This window comes from Leucopleurus acutus (assembly GCF_964270905.1).
Source record: "Leucopleurus acutus genome assembly, chromosome: 5".
NCBI lineage: Eukaryota > Metazoa > Chordata > Mammalia > Artiodactyla > Delphinidae > Leucopleurus > Leucopleurus acutus.
In genome coordinates, this window is record NC_139147.1 from 141,163,455 (window position 1) to 141,178,397 (window position 14,943).

A 14,943-nucleotide genomic window follows, 5' to 3' on the forward strand; every position below is an offset into this window, starting at 1 on the left:
ATGAGGCTATTAGTATCTAAAGAGGCAACAGATATAAAATATCTAAGAGATTTGGGAGGATTGTTTTCCTCATTAAACTTTGTTTTAATGGGTCTCAAAATTCTGTGACAGATTTTTGGTCAGGTTGTTTCCGTTAGAAAGTACTGACTTAAAAAAGGAATAACTTAAAACCGCCACATTCACAAACAAATGGTCCACAAAACACTCTCCTTTCCTTCTGAAAGCTTAATGATGAACTGTAATCATTAACCACTCTTTTACTGTTAAACTTAAATGGCCAGTTGAGAGAAACAGCTCTGAGACCGTTCTTCCACCACTGATTAAGACTAGGGTGGCAAGTATTAGGGATAATATTCACTTAGCCTTCTGAGCTCTCTGGGCAGACTTGGTGACCTTGCCAGCTCCAGCTGCCTTCTTGTCCACTGCTTTGATGACACCCACAGCAACCGTTTGTCACATGTTACAAACAGCAGAATGACCCAGAGGAGGGTATTTAGAGAAGCTGTCAACACACGTGGGCGTGCCAGGAACCATAGCAGCATCACCAGATTTCCAGGACTTAGGGCCATCTTCCAGCTTCTTCCCTGAATGGCGATCACGCTTCTCCTTCAGCTCAGTAAACTTGCAGGCGGGGTGAGCTGTGTGACAGTCGTGCACAGATGCACGGCCAGCACTGATTTGCCCTGCATGGCTCAGGATGATTCCCTGAGCCGTGAAGCCACCTGCTTCCATTGGTGGGTTCTTTTGCTGTTAACAGCCATGTTGCTGTTGCCGTGATGAACATCTTTGCCAGACAAGTTCTTGACATTGAAGCCCACGTTGTCCCCAGGAAGAGCTTCACTCAAAGCTTCATGGTGCATTTCAGCAGACTTTGTTTCAGTTGCAAGGTTGGCTGGAGCCAAGGCGGCCACCACGCTGGATTTGAAAACACAAGCCTCCATAGGGACAGTACCAGCTTTGCCACCAATTTTGTAGACGTCCTGGAGGGGCAGACGCAGGGCGTGTCAGTTGGATGCGTTGGTGGCAGGATGCAGTCCAGAGCTTCAAGGATTGTGGTTCCACTGGCATTCCTATCTTTACCAGTGAGTTCCCATCCCTTGAACCGAGGCGTGTTAGCAGTTGGCTCTAGCGTCTTGTCACCATTCCAGTCAGAACTTGGCACAAATGCTGCTGTGTCAGGGTTGGAGCCTGTTTTCCTGATGTAGGTGCTGACTTCCTTAATGAGTTCCTTGCTTTTCTTCTGGCTGCAGGGTGGCTCAGTGGGGTCCATTTTGTTAACACTAACAACTAGTTGTTTCATGCCCAGTGTGTAAGCCAGAGGAGCACGCTCACAGGTCTGCCCATTCACCTTCTTCAGATTCACCAGTGCCTGCGTCAGCAGTGAGAACAGCACAGTCAGCCTGAGATGTGCCTGCCCGCATGTTTTCGCTAGTCCCTGTGTCCTGAGGCATCAGTGATGGTCCCATCACACTTGCTGCTCTTGGATTTCCACAGGGAGATATCGGTGGTCATGCTGCACTCGTATTCAGCTCTCAGTTTATCCAAGACCCAAACATACTTGAAAGAGACCTTTCCCATCTCCAGCAGCTTGGTTCTCAAAATTTTCAGTGGTTCTTTCGTCAGTGCCATCACGTTTGTAGATCAGATGGCCAGTGGTGGTAGATTTGCCCAAATCTGTGTGTCCAGTGAAGATGCTGATAGGAGTTTTTTTCTTTCCCATTTTGGCTTAGATTTGTAGTGGTTTCTTATGACACCTGTTGTGGCAGTAAACCTCTTGCAAAAAAGTGAAAGGATTTTCTTTACGGTGATATAAAGTTAACCTAAAATAAATCTGAAATTCCCAGTGTAGAAGGTTGATTTAGGGATTAGGGGCCTAAATAAATACGACTGTAGCTGCAATTACACTAACTAGGCTAGAATTGCAAAAGATCAGTCCTCACGCTTTGTAAAAAGATCACTGGATGCAATGAAAGTGGAATTTCTCCCTTCTGTACGTTGCTACCCAAGTAGGCAACTCAAGGGACCTTAATGCCTGCCTCTAATGCGAGACAGACTGCATTCAGAGCAGAAAACCAGACCTGATGGCTGGATGGCTGGCTTCAGCGTTGAAGTTCCCACATTTCTAAGGGCATATGCCAAAAGTATGCTTAATGCCTCGGCAGGTTTGGTAGCTCATGGTGCTGGAGAAACAACCATAGTGCTAGTCTCTGGGGACATGTTATACCAAAACTAAGATGGTATGTACGTGAACTGATAATTCACAGGAATCTGACAGCTTTCAAGAGTGTGATCCCATTATTTTTCTTAGGAGGGAATGTAAGAAACCATAAGATCTCAGCCTGAAAGCTCAGTGACACCTTATGGCTCTATCTGTGAAATGTATCATTATTTGGTTATTCGTGCTAGAGGACAACAGTTTTTTTAAAAACCAAGGGAATAAAGCAGTAACTTCTGAAGTTTTACTCATCTTAAGAGGCATTTTTCTAGGAATGCCGTTATTCCTGGGGCCACAGAGTTCTATGTGCCTGACCTAACAGGCTAATTTTAGACTCCTTCCTCCTCTACTGTTTGATGTTGAAGAGTCTTTCTTTTTTTTAACAATAAAAACAGCATCTTTGACCAAAGGCCATGATCCAAGCTGCTCTTTGAATGAGAAATAAAACTTTCAAACAACTGAAAACTCACCATCTGAAATTCCAGATTCTGCAGTTATAAAAGAGTAAAATATCTGTATTTCCTCCTTCAACTCATGAATGTATCCAGGCTGAATCTTGTAACTCTAGAGTAGTAGGTAATAGAAAAATACACATTGTAAATTAACTGCAGTTCCAATGGCAATCACAAGTTCCATTAAAGAGACACTTTTATCATCATAAGCTGTTAGTATTAGATTTACTTCATGAGGTCAGGTAGTTTTTCAAAACACTACTCTATTTTATGAGGTTTGTTTTAGAAAGCTAATTTCATTAATTCCACATCTTTCCTTCCCTTGTGAATCTTGAATCAGCTGAGACAGGGGTGTGTATTTGTGGAATCTCTCTCAATAACAAACAGGAGCAAGAGACATCTTTGCCAGTTTCTTAATAGACAAAGTACATAAAAATCTAGAAATGTATTCCTACAACTGTGGACTGATCACGTTTTTATGAATTTCATATTATATGCACCAAAAACTGTATTTAAACTCTGAAGTGGATGCTTCTTTACACCAAGGAAAGACATTGTAGTGCAGAGCACAAACGTGAGGACTAGAATGGCTTGTCTTCAACTGTTACGACACTCCCCACCTGTGTGAACTTCCTCAGTTCCCTCCTCCATGAAGTCAGGATGACTGACACTAACCTTGCTGGGTTGTGGGAAGGATTACCCTGTATACTGCCACGTAGAGCGCCTGTGCAGAGTAGGAGCTTCACAAATGTCAGCGGTCACCACCATCATCATCTTTTTTCATCATCTAGCTGGTTTCTGTGTTAGGATTATCATTTTTATAAAGTGAGTTCCATACATAATGATATAAATAATTAAAAGAGGTTAAATGAAATGTTCTGTTAGGTGTTAAGAAATATACCATACCAGTTCCTACAATTAAAAAATACGAAAAAATACATAGGGAAACAAAAGCCATAACTAAATGAAAATACTAATGAAGTGATCACTGACAAAATTAGTCCTAACACAAACATTATTTCTGTTTAACACCAGTGTCTGTCTGTGTGCTCATCCTATCAAAGACTGGTTTCTCAACAAGTACAAGGCAAGTTCAGTTAGATTATAAAGTGAAACTGGAAATTATTCAGATTTCATGAAATGAATTAAAATGATGAAGAACTGCTGAGGTCACATTCCAAGCCACCAATAAACGAGAAAGCCAACAAGGATGACAACAGAATAGTTCTAACGAGTGACTTGACTGTCAGAGGACTGAGAGAGGGAGGCCCTTGGAAAAATTGATGAAGCACCTTAATATTTTTTGTAAAAATGATGTTTATTATACTGTAAAAACCAAATATGCAGTAAAAAAATCTAATAATGTGTTGCCAGGCGTACAAAAAATCATGCCAATAAAACACTCGATTTTCACTATCCTTCTAATTAGAACACTGTTTCAGTTATAGTAGAGATTTTCTTAACTGAGTTAAAATCAGGTTACTTTTCTGTTCTTTGGTTTATTCTTTCACAATTTATTCTGTTTTATCCTAGTTTTCAGTGATTGCACCTTAAGGAGCCTTTTCATGGAATTATCCTCAGAGAATAAGTATCTACTATATATGAAATAAAAGTTTGTATAAAAATTATTAAAAATTTTAAATTACATAAAGTGATACAGATGGTCCTCTGTATTACCCTTGCTTAACGCTCAAATAGATGATTTTATATAAAGTGGTTCTATGGTTATAGTATAAAGAATATCCAACCACATCTTCAATTTATAAAAAGGAATTTATTCTGAGGAGTTCAAGTTGCTTCCTACAAAATTTACAAATTGACCCATCTAGAGCCTGAAATAACTCTTAATTTTATTTTTCTTCTCTACCAAAGACTAACAGACTACAATCCCAGAGGAATGACCACAGTAAATCCCAAGCTAGTAATCTTTCCAAATATAGTTACACCTCATTTATCCGACACCACTGGAGAATGAAGTATTAACTGGAAAATCCACCGTGATTCTGAAGCTGGTCTTGACCGCTTCCTCAGGAAGACTCTTCATTATTCTTTCTTCCTTAGTAGTATCTAGAACACACCCGATAACAATAATGTTGTATTTGAACTATTTGCTTATGTGTTTATTGAACCATTACATAGCAGACTCTTTGAGGACGAAGAACATGTTTTTTACTCACCTTTGTGTCCACAACACTCAGTACAGGTCTGGCACACAGTAGAAAAGCAATTAATCTCTGTCACATAAGGAAGAGGGAGGTAGGGAGAAGGAAGGACTCAGACTTTTTTTTTTTAACAGAAATCTTTCTCAATTACAGCACTCTCTCCTTTTTCCTAGCAGAGTGAACTAAACATGCTTGTTAAACTTTTTTGGATGACAGAGGGCCGTAGTTGGGAACACTATCCCTCTGTGCTGTAATAAAGATGCTTTTCAGTGCTCTTCAGACTCCTAGGTTGATCTTTCCAGCAATGCATAACTGTGGCGGAATGAAGTGGGGATTCCCCTTGTAATTGGCAGGAGGAAAAGCCAGGTACCTAAGCCTGTGAAACCAGCAACCTTAACCCGGAAGACAGTCCTGGACCCAAGTGAGGGCCTGGCTCCATGGCAGCTCAGAGGTCTTCTCTGTATTCCCACGTTCAGAGTTTAGAAAGTTAGTTCATATGCAATTCCATTATCTGTGTTTCATAAAATCTCCCCTTCTAAATACATTGGAATTGCAAATTTTCAAAGTGTTCTCAAGAGGCAAGTATAATTTTTGAATTAATTAAAATGCTTAATTATGTAAAACCCAAAACATCTTAGTGCTCACTGAGAATTACACAAAGATAAAAGCATGTCATTTTGCAGTGTCCGGAGAAGGGCAAAAATGAAAAGTTCTGTTTCTTAAATAGTAGTTTTTAACCGCTACAAATGTTTATTTTGTAGATCAAGGTCCATTTCAAATATGCTACCATTAAAGCAGTTTCCAAAGTCCACAGATAACAGTTACAAAGGTCAAGAGAAGTTATTTAGAAATTACTTGTCATTCAATTCCAAAAGGAGGGAATGACTAATGACTAGATAGTGCTTTGTTTTCTCAGAGAAGGAACTTGCACAGTGGGCTACCACCAGCCCATTCATGCCTGACTTAGGCCCGAGGAACCGAGGGGATCTCTCCAGGGTGCACGGCCAGTGCACAGGAGCCTGCCTGTGTCTGTCCACACCCCACAAGCCTGCCAGAATGGTGTTTCTCAAAGCAAGTACTACACTTGAGCCGGCAGGACCAGTGCTCTGCCACTACCTGTAGCAACACCACGATCCTGAAACAGTGCAAGAAACATGAGCAGAGACACAAAAGTAGTCATTTGTCCAGAGCCCGTGAAAAGCAGCAGAGCGTGAGCTCTGACAGAAATGTGAGGCTGACCGTGCGGAACAGTTGAAAGAGGCTGCAGGCAGAGCGGGACCAGGTAGGGCTCCTTCACCATCAGTTCCTTTGTCCCTGGCACTCCCACCCCCTCCCAAAGCGCAGAAACAGCAAAGCAAAAGGAAAAGAACAAGCGCGAGGGTTCAGATTTTGCTTCTAAACTTTAGTGTCCTTGGGCAGTTTATTGACTATATCTGAGTCTCAGTTCTCACAGGGTTACAATGGAATTAAATGAGATACTGTGTGTAGCAGGCAGGGTATTGTGCCCAGCATAGGCAAGCACTCGATCCAGGGTGGTTTGTGGCACGTTAACTTGAAGCGTATGATGTGCTCTTTTGCTTTTCTTAGAGACAAATGATTAGGTATTTAAAGACCTGTTTTCAGTTCCCTTGTGATATTCTGACAGCCACTTTAAAATAAAAGAGAGAGATATAAACAACATGAAAGTGATCTTGTAAGCAAGACGTTGTCTTTAACCGTATAATTTAATAAATCACTTTATAATTTATAGTTACAGAACAAGTGAATCAATTTGATTCTGACAGACTCATGTCCTTAAAAAAATCCTAAAATACAAGTATCAACTATTCAGTTTTTTACAAAGGTACTTACTGATACTGTCCATGGAGCTATTCAAAACTCATTTCCACCCCTTCTTTTAAAGAGGTTCGTTATATAGAATATTTTATCATGACAAACGTATTACATGTTTCTACACTAATTTCATTGGCAGAGCTTAGTGAATTTTATGACCCATGGTACACAAAACTTGTTAAAAAAAACTTACTGTTTATATTTTGCTCTAAGACGTTGATTCAGCAAGGCAGAGTAACTACACCATTGTATACCGTATGGGCATTTTAACAGAGCTTTCTGTAAAAAACAGCTAGTAGCTAATTCAGAACCCCACAGAACAACAAAAGCCTACCGGGAGTATATAAGTATTTTTCCAGGTGGTCCTGCGATCAGTTTTGTGTCTCTTCTTAAAACAGATTTCCTTCTGTCTTTGAAGATGCAACATTTTCAGAGGAGGACTTTCTACCTAAGTATAGGTGACATATGTTTAGGAATCAAGAGTCAGGCAGTGTTGCTAGAGCCATATCACCCCCCAGAGATAGAAACCTTCGGGGTGTCTAGTTCTTTTTCGTTCTCTCTCTCCATTCAGTATATTTATTTTCTGAAAATCGTCCCTGGTGATGGAGAGCGCTCATGTAGAATTAATGGCTTTAATGGAAAGGCTGTGCTCCCGGACTCCTCAGATCTCTTTGGAATGAAATTTCACATATACAATTAAAACAGATAAAAAAATCCTAAATCTGCCTGTTATAATGGGTACTGTTGGGAATTGAAAAGGAATCAAATACTTAAATATCTTCTGTGCATATGCTTGCAGTCTCATTTGTGCGTGTGTATATACATACATACACACACATGTACACACTTCGCCGGGTACTGGCATTCTCAGGACTCAGCAAGTGAAAGCTGGCCCTTTAGAGGAAGGAATTAAGTAAGTGATCAGCCAACAGGTAAGAAAAAAAGCACTTAGGATAACAAACACTGTTACAGTTTCTTGCTTCTCAGAAGTCCGTATCAGCACATCAACTTTTCATTGCCCAAGCAAGGTGTGCTGATGACTTAGTATTTATCCATTCTGGTTCCCTATTCCTTCTGGTCCATGGAAGGATTCTGCTTTCCCCCTCCTTGCAGTTGAGCAAGACCGAGAGACAATTTCTGGCCAATGGGATTTGGGCCAGATGAAAGCCTTTAATTGCTAATTCGAGACTCTCCACCCTCTCCTTCCCTGCCATGGCAGTCATGGTAATAAGTTCAAAGCAGCCTGGATTTACTAAGCTACTGACATAGGAGTCATAGCCCAGGAGAATCACTCTGCTACACAGTCTCTATGTGCAGTGAGAAATAAACCCCTGTTCTGTTAATTACTGAAGTTTTGATGTTTGTTATGCAGCATAACTTAGCCTGTCCTGATTGATAACAAAGATTTAACGTTTGTTTTTCCTCGGAGGGCTAGTTCCGCAAGCTACTTGGAGTTTGTGTGAGGTTTACTGAAAAGGGGAGATGAGTCTCAGGCAAACATTTTACAGGGTGAAGGGTACTGCTGAGGAGTAGAGGAAAACGTTCAGGGGATATTCAAAACAAAGATGAGGAGGTGAAGTCGAGGAATATACTTGGGTATAGGAAGAAATGAAATAATCCACAAAAGTAAATTCTGGAGAAGAGTTTTCAGGGAACATATGAAAGTGAAGAATTTGTCTACAGCCAGTGTCAGTCTGACATGAGGATAAAGTCTTGGCTGTAACCTCACATCCCTCTTTGACTTACCTGACAGCACTTAACTGCAGGCACAGTCTCTGCAACTCTTGGGGTTCATTTTTGAGCAAGCATGCAACATTTGTCTACTTCACAGCCAAGATTTCTTTGTTAACAGTGACTCTGGCTCTGTAGGTGGCTGTCTAGCTCAAGCCCTTGATCATCTGACTACACTGGGTATATTCCATCCTGTTTCTTTCCCGTCTTCCTGGGTTCTGACTCACTGCTTTCGCCTGGTTCTAAGGACAGTCCAGAGACTACTTCTGCTGCTCAGAACTGGCAGCTTCACACGTGAAACAAAAACTTTAAGAGGTGGCAGAATATCTAACAATAAAATTCAGAAAGTCGTAGATCATTTACATGAGAGCTAAAAAAAATTTCATGTAGTTGTAGAGGGTATGTGTATATTGCTTACACTGCTTTATATGGTTAGTAAACAGAGAGACATGAATGATAGCTTGATTTTTTTTATCCTTTAAAGGTAATGCTGTAGAAAAAGGAGTCATAGCATTAATCATTCAGTACAGGTTTTACAGATCAGGAATTTTAATTTCTGTGAGGATTGTGACAGTATTATAGTTTGACGTTTTCTAGCATCAGAGGTCTAAATTGGCCAGTCCCAATCTAGGGTGTGCAAAAAAAGTAACTTTACTTTCTGAAGTGATCCCTTTCTAGTTCTCAGCTGCCATTCCCAACCATGTTATAAAACACACAACCTCGCCTTTTAAAATGGTATCTCAGTATCTTCTCACTTGAAACACTTTCTTTTTTTTGCGGTACGCGGGCTTCTCGCTGTTGTGGCCTCTCCCGTTGCGCAGCACAGGCTCCAGACGCGCAGGCTCAGCGGCCATGGCTCAAGGACCCAGCCGCTCCGCGGCATGTGGGATCCTCCCGGACCGGGGCACGAACCTGCATCCCCTGCATCGGCAGGCGGACCCTCAACCACTGTGCCACCAGGGAAGCCCGAAACACTTTCTTTTGACCAATTATTCAGTCTATAAAAATTTCTGCTCCTCTCTAGGGTTCTCCTCTCCCTCTTAATCAAGATGGCATTTGAGTACAGGCAAGGCATCCCCCCTCTTGCTGTGCTTCCAGTGATATCTTACATGGGCTTGACCTCTGGGCCTCCGGCCTGTCCTCACTGCATCCACGGGGTCAGTAGGAAAGCTGTGGCAGGGGCTGCAGAGGCATGCCGTTCTGTCTGTGTGTAGGAATCTGCACTCAGCTGCCTTCCCCTCGCTCTGGAAACCAAGTCAGTTTTAACCCTGCAGTTCCCTCAGCATCTCCCAGCTCTTTATCAGGACCTTGAAATTCTTGGTTGCTTTCTCTGCACTACCCAGGAGTTTGTAGAATCCTGTAAAGACTACCCTCTGGTCCGTCAGCTGGGAAAACCTTCCTCAGACTTCATTCCTCTGTCCATTACTTCTGTGCCACGATGGACACAACACTTTGTCCCCAACAGAACTTTCTGAAAGGCTTGCCAGTTTTTGCAGGCTCTTGCCCCAGAGAAGCCAAGCGACAAACTGAAAATTTCGGGCTTACCCTTCAGCTTTTCTGAGCATCCTGTCTTGTTCCACCTCTTAGTGTGAAAGTCAGGGAGGATGAAGGGGAACTTGGTCCCTCCTCAGGACTGCCCCGCGCTAGGCTCATCCACTCAGAATCTCTGTGTCCCCCAACACTTGTGGACCTGAAAGGTATGGAATTTTCTTTGCAAGGTATTTGGAATTTTCTTTGCAAGGTATTTGGAATTTTTCTTCTCACTATGATTATAATACAGTTAATCCTCCAAACTTGTTTTTTCTTATGTAAAAACTCAGCTTTGGAAGTTCTTAGAAAACCTTTTAACCACTTGAAAGCCTGGCTTACAAAGCTTTGAACTTAAAAAAAAAATCTATTTTCAAAGCCAAAGTTAAGCTTCCCTGTTGGTAGGTGGCAATCCGAGCAATAAGTTTCAGCCTTCTAGGTTACTTAAGAATAGTCCTAATGGCAGGAGGGGGAGAGGGGCCGGGGTGGGAGGTGGAGTAAAGAGAGGGGAATAGCATGACTGAAAAAGGAAAGGTCGCTGCATAAGGATCCTCAGTACTAATTGGCCATCAGAGAATGGTACCACGTCAGGGGAGCGGAGCCTCTGATTACAATTCTTTAGTACCCACAGTATCCAACTGTGGTCTCATATGTAACTTAGTTTTCTCCTTCAGAAAGCAGGTTGAGCCAGAAGTTTTCACAAATGAACCAAGGTTTTCCAGAATGTAATAGAAGTAATAGTGCTTTCTCCATAACTGTCCCTGACTCTATGATGAGTAAAAAAGTAAAAGAAACTTACAGAAAACATGGATAAATTTTGTAGTTTTCTAGTATTGTGAATAAAATTCTATTGGTGCTAAAGAACACCACTAAATACAGTTTAGGGGTAGTATTTATATAAGAGAATATCTTATTAGTTAATATGCAGTACATTACAGTCTTTAGTGAACAGTGAATGCCTTTATAAGTGTATATACTTTTGTAGCTAAACCTTCACCAGCAGTCCGTCAAAGCAGTATCATATCTCCACCAGTGGATTGCTTGCAGATCTTTGATAGCTAAATACATTTCACTGAAAGTTATGCCTTGATAGTTGGGTAAATGGCATTTTCAACCTATGTGTGATGATAGTATCTGAAAGCAAAATCTGGACCCAGTAGGTTAATGATAAGTGAAAGGTACTAATCTTTTATTATTCTAGGATATTAACAACTCAACTAAAGGCATTTGGCAAATGTGGGACGAATGTTCACATAGCTGACTATTTTATTTTAGTCAAATAAAGAATATTTGTTTAACACAAGCCTTAACGTTTGTTGCAACTCAACAGGCTGCCAGTTTTCTTTCACTGTCAATTATTAGCTTTAAAATGAACACATAGTTAGAAACTACCTTTTAAGGAAGGGGGAAACCTGGAGTTAGCTAGGCTTAAAAATTGTAAGGGAGTACAATGCATCCCGACAGAACAATATATGAATCACACAAAACTGCTTTCTGTTACAGCACCTTGATCAGTTACGTCAGCAACAGCTGAAAACCATTAGTTGCTGCTGGCTGCTCTTCGTGAGATGCTTTTCTTCCTCTTCGGTATCCTGACATCAGTCTGTCACTTTCCTACCCAAACGATGCTTGGGGCTCTGCTAACTTTAAATAATTGAAAAGAATGAAAGAAAATATTTTAGTAATCAAAATGAGAACATCGGTATCTTGTTTATATATTAATCAAATGTGCAGCTGCTCAAAAAAGGATTTTAAAGAAAGTCTTATAAAGGTAATTTAAATGCTTAACATGACAATACAAATAACCAATTTATCAGTTTATCAGTCTCTACTTTTTGATGTCCGTAACCTTAACTTTTATATTTATTTTATTTTATTTTCCACGCTGCGCGGCTTGCAGGATCTTAGTTCCCTGACCAGGGATTGAACCAGGGGCCATGGCAGTGAAAGCACTGAGTCCTAACCACTGGACCACCAGGGAACTCCCTGTAACTATAATTTTTAAAATCTCAGTGACTTGTGTTATTCTTCTCGCATGACTATTAATTTTGTGAGTAGTCAGTGCTATTAAGATGGAATTCAAGCTCATTTTTAGTTACATTTTAAAATGTATTGGTTTAGGGCTTCCCTGGTGGCGCAGTGGCTGAGAGTCCGCCTGCCGATGCAGGGGACACAGGTTCGTGCCCCAGTCTGGGAAGATCCCACATGCCGCGGAGCGGCTGAGCCCGTGAGCCATGGCCGCTGAGCCTGTGCGTCCGGAGCTGTGCTCCGCAACGGGAGAGGCCACAACAGTGAGAGGCCCGCCTACCGCAAAAAAAACAAACAAAAGAAGTATTGGTTTAGAAATGCAACTGATTTCAGTGTATTAATTTTGTATTCTGAAACTTTGCCAAATTCATTGATGAGCTCTAGTAGTTTTCTGGTGACATCTTTAGGATTTTCTGTCTATAGTATCAAGTTATCAGCAAACAGTGACAGTTTTACTTCTCCCTTTCCAATTTGGATTTCTTTTATTTCTCTTTCTTCTCTGATTGCCGTGGCTAGGACTTCCAAAACCATGTTGAATAGAAGAGTGGGCATCCTTGTCTTGTTCCTGATCTTAGAGGAAATGCTTTCAGTTTTTCACCATTGAGAACGATGTTGGCTGTGGGTTTGTCGTATACGGCCTTTATTATGTTGAGGTATATTCCCTCTTTGCCCACCTTCTGAAAAGTTGTTATCATAAAATTAGTGTTGAATTTTATCAAAAGCTTTTTCTGCATCTATTGAGATGATCATATAGTTTTTATTCTTCGATTTATTAATATGTTGTATCACATTGATTGATTTGCAGATGTTGAAAAATCCTTGCATCCCTGGGATAAATCCTACTTGATCATGGTGATGATCCTTTTAATGTATTGTTGGATTTGGTTTCCTAGTATTTTGTTGAGGACTTTTGCATCTATGTGCATCAGTGATATTGGCCTGTGGAGTATCAGTAAGAGAAATTAAGGAAACAATCCCATTTACCGCTGCATCAAAAAGAATAAAATACTTAGGAATAAACCTACCTAAGGAGGCAAAAGATTTGTACTCTGAAAACTATGACACTGATGAAAGAAACTAGACATGACACAGACGGAAAGCTACTGTGTTCCTGGATTGGAAGAATCAATATTGTTACAGTGACCCTACTACCCAAGACAGTATACGGATTCAGTGCGATCTCTATCAAAACACCAATGGCATTTTTCATAGAACCAGAACAAAAAATTTTTAAATTTGTATGAAAACACAAAAGACCCTGAATAGCCAAAACAATCTTGAGAAAGAAGAATGGAGCTGGAGAAATCATGCTCCCTGACTTCAGACTATATTGCAAAGCTACAGTAATCAAAACAGCATGGTACTGGCACAAAAACAGACACATAGAGCAATGGAACAGGATAGAGAGCCCAGAAATAAACCCATGCACTTATGGTCAATTAATCTACGACAGAGGAGGCCAGAATATACAATGGAGAAAAGACAAGACTCTTCAATAAGTGGGAAAATAAGTGGGAGAAAAGACAAGACTCTTCAATAAGTGGGAAAACTGGACAGCTACATGTAAAAGAATGAAATTAGAACATTCTCTAACACCATATACAAAAATAAACTCAAAATGGATTAGAGACCTAACTGTAAGACTTCTAGAGGAAGACATAAATCGCAGCTATATTTTTTTGGATCTGTCTCCTAAAGGAAAGGAAATAAAAGCAAAAATAAACAAATGGGACCTAATTAAACTTAAAAGCGTTTGCACAGCAAGAAAACCATCAACAAAATGAAAAGACAACCTACTGAATGGGAGAAAATATTTGCAAATGATATGACCAATAAGGGATTAATACCCAACATATATAAACAGCTCATACAACTCAACATCCAAAACACAAACAACCTGATTGAAAATGGGCAGAAAAACTGAACAGACATTTTTCCAAAGAGGAAATGCAGATGGCCAACAGGCATATGAAAAGATGCTCAACATCGCTAATTGTCAGGGAAATGCAAATCAAAACCACAATGAGATATCACATCACACTTGTCAGAATGGCTATCACGGAACAGAAAAACCCACAAATAACAAATGTTGGTTAGGATGTGGAGGAAAGAGAACCCTGGTACACTATTAATGGAAATGCAAATTGATGCAGCCACTGTGGAAAACAGTATGGAGGTTTCTCAGAAAACTAAAAGTAGAACTACCATATGACCCAGTAGTTCCACTTCTGGATATATATCCCTCCAAAACACAAAAACACTCATCAGAAAAGATACATGCACCCCAGTGTTCATAGCAGCATTATTTACAGTTGCCAAGACATGGAAGCAACCTAAGTGTCCATCGACAGAGGACTGGATAAAGATGATGTGGTACATATATACAGCGGAATGTTACTCAGCCATAGAATAAGATTGAAATAATGCCATTGCATTATTGCATCCACAGGGATGGACCTAGAGATTGTCACACTAAGTGAAGTCAGACAGGGAAAGACAAATTTCATATGATATTGCTTACATTTGGAATCTTAAAAAAAAATGATACAGATGAACTTATTTACAAAACAGAAACAGACTCACAGACTTAGAGAACACACTTATGGTTACCAGGGGGGACGAGGGTGGGGGTGGATAGACTGGGAGTTTGGGATTGACATACACACTACTATATATAAAATAGATAACTAAAAAGGACCTACTGTATAGCACAGGGAACTCTGCTCAGTATTCTGTAATAACCTAAATGGGAAAAGAATTTCCAAAAGAATAAATACATGTACACGTATACCTGAATCACTGTGCTGTACACCCGAAACTAACACAACATTGTTAGTCAACTATAATCCAATATTAAATAACAATTTTGAAAAATAAAGAAAAGAAGTATTGGTTTTTGTAATAGTTACTGTGGTCAAAATTCTGAAGAACATCTTACAATGATATTTCTTAAGCCACATAAAGTAAATGATACATAACAAAATGATAAAGACAA

General features: G+C 40.3%; 1 protein-coding gene and 1 pseudogene across 2 annotated transcripts in view; one reads left to right on the forward strand and one right to left on the reverse strand.

Moving 5' to 3' along the window:
• Window positions 1-14,943, forward strand: part of LOC309962612 (ubiquitin-conjugating enzyme E2 E2) — a 354,003-nt gene that overhangs the window by 121,304 nt on the left and 217,756 nt on the right. The gene's annotated exons all lie outside the window — the stretch shown is intronic.
• LOC309962606 (elongation factor 1-alpha 1-like) lies at window positions 355-1,720 on the reverse strand (annotated as a pseudogene). The gene has a single exon. The product of its transcript is annotated as an elongation factor 1-alpha 1-like (transcript).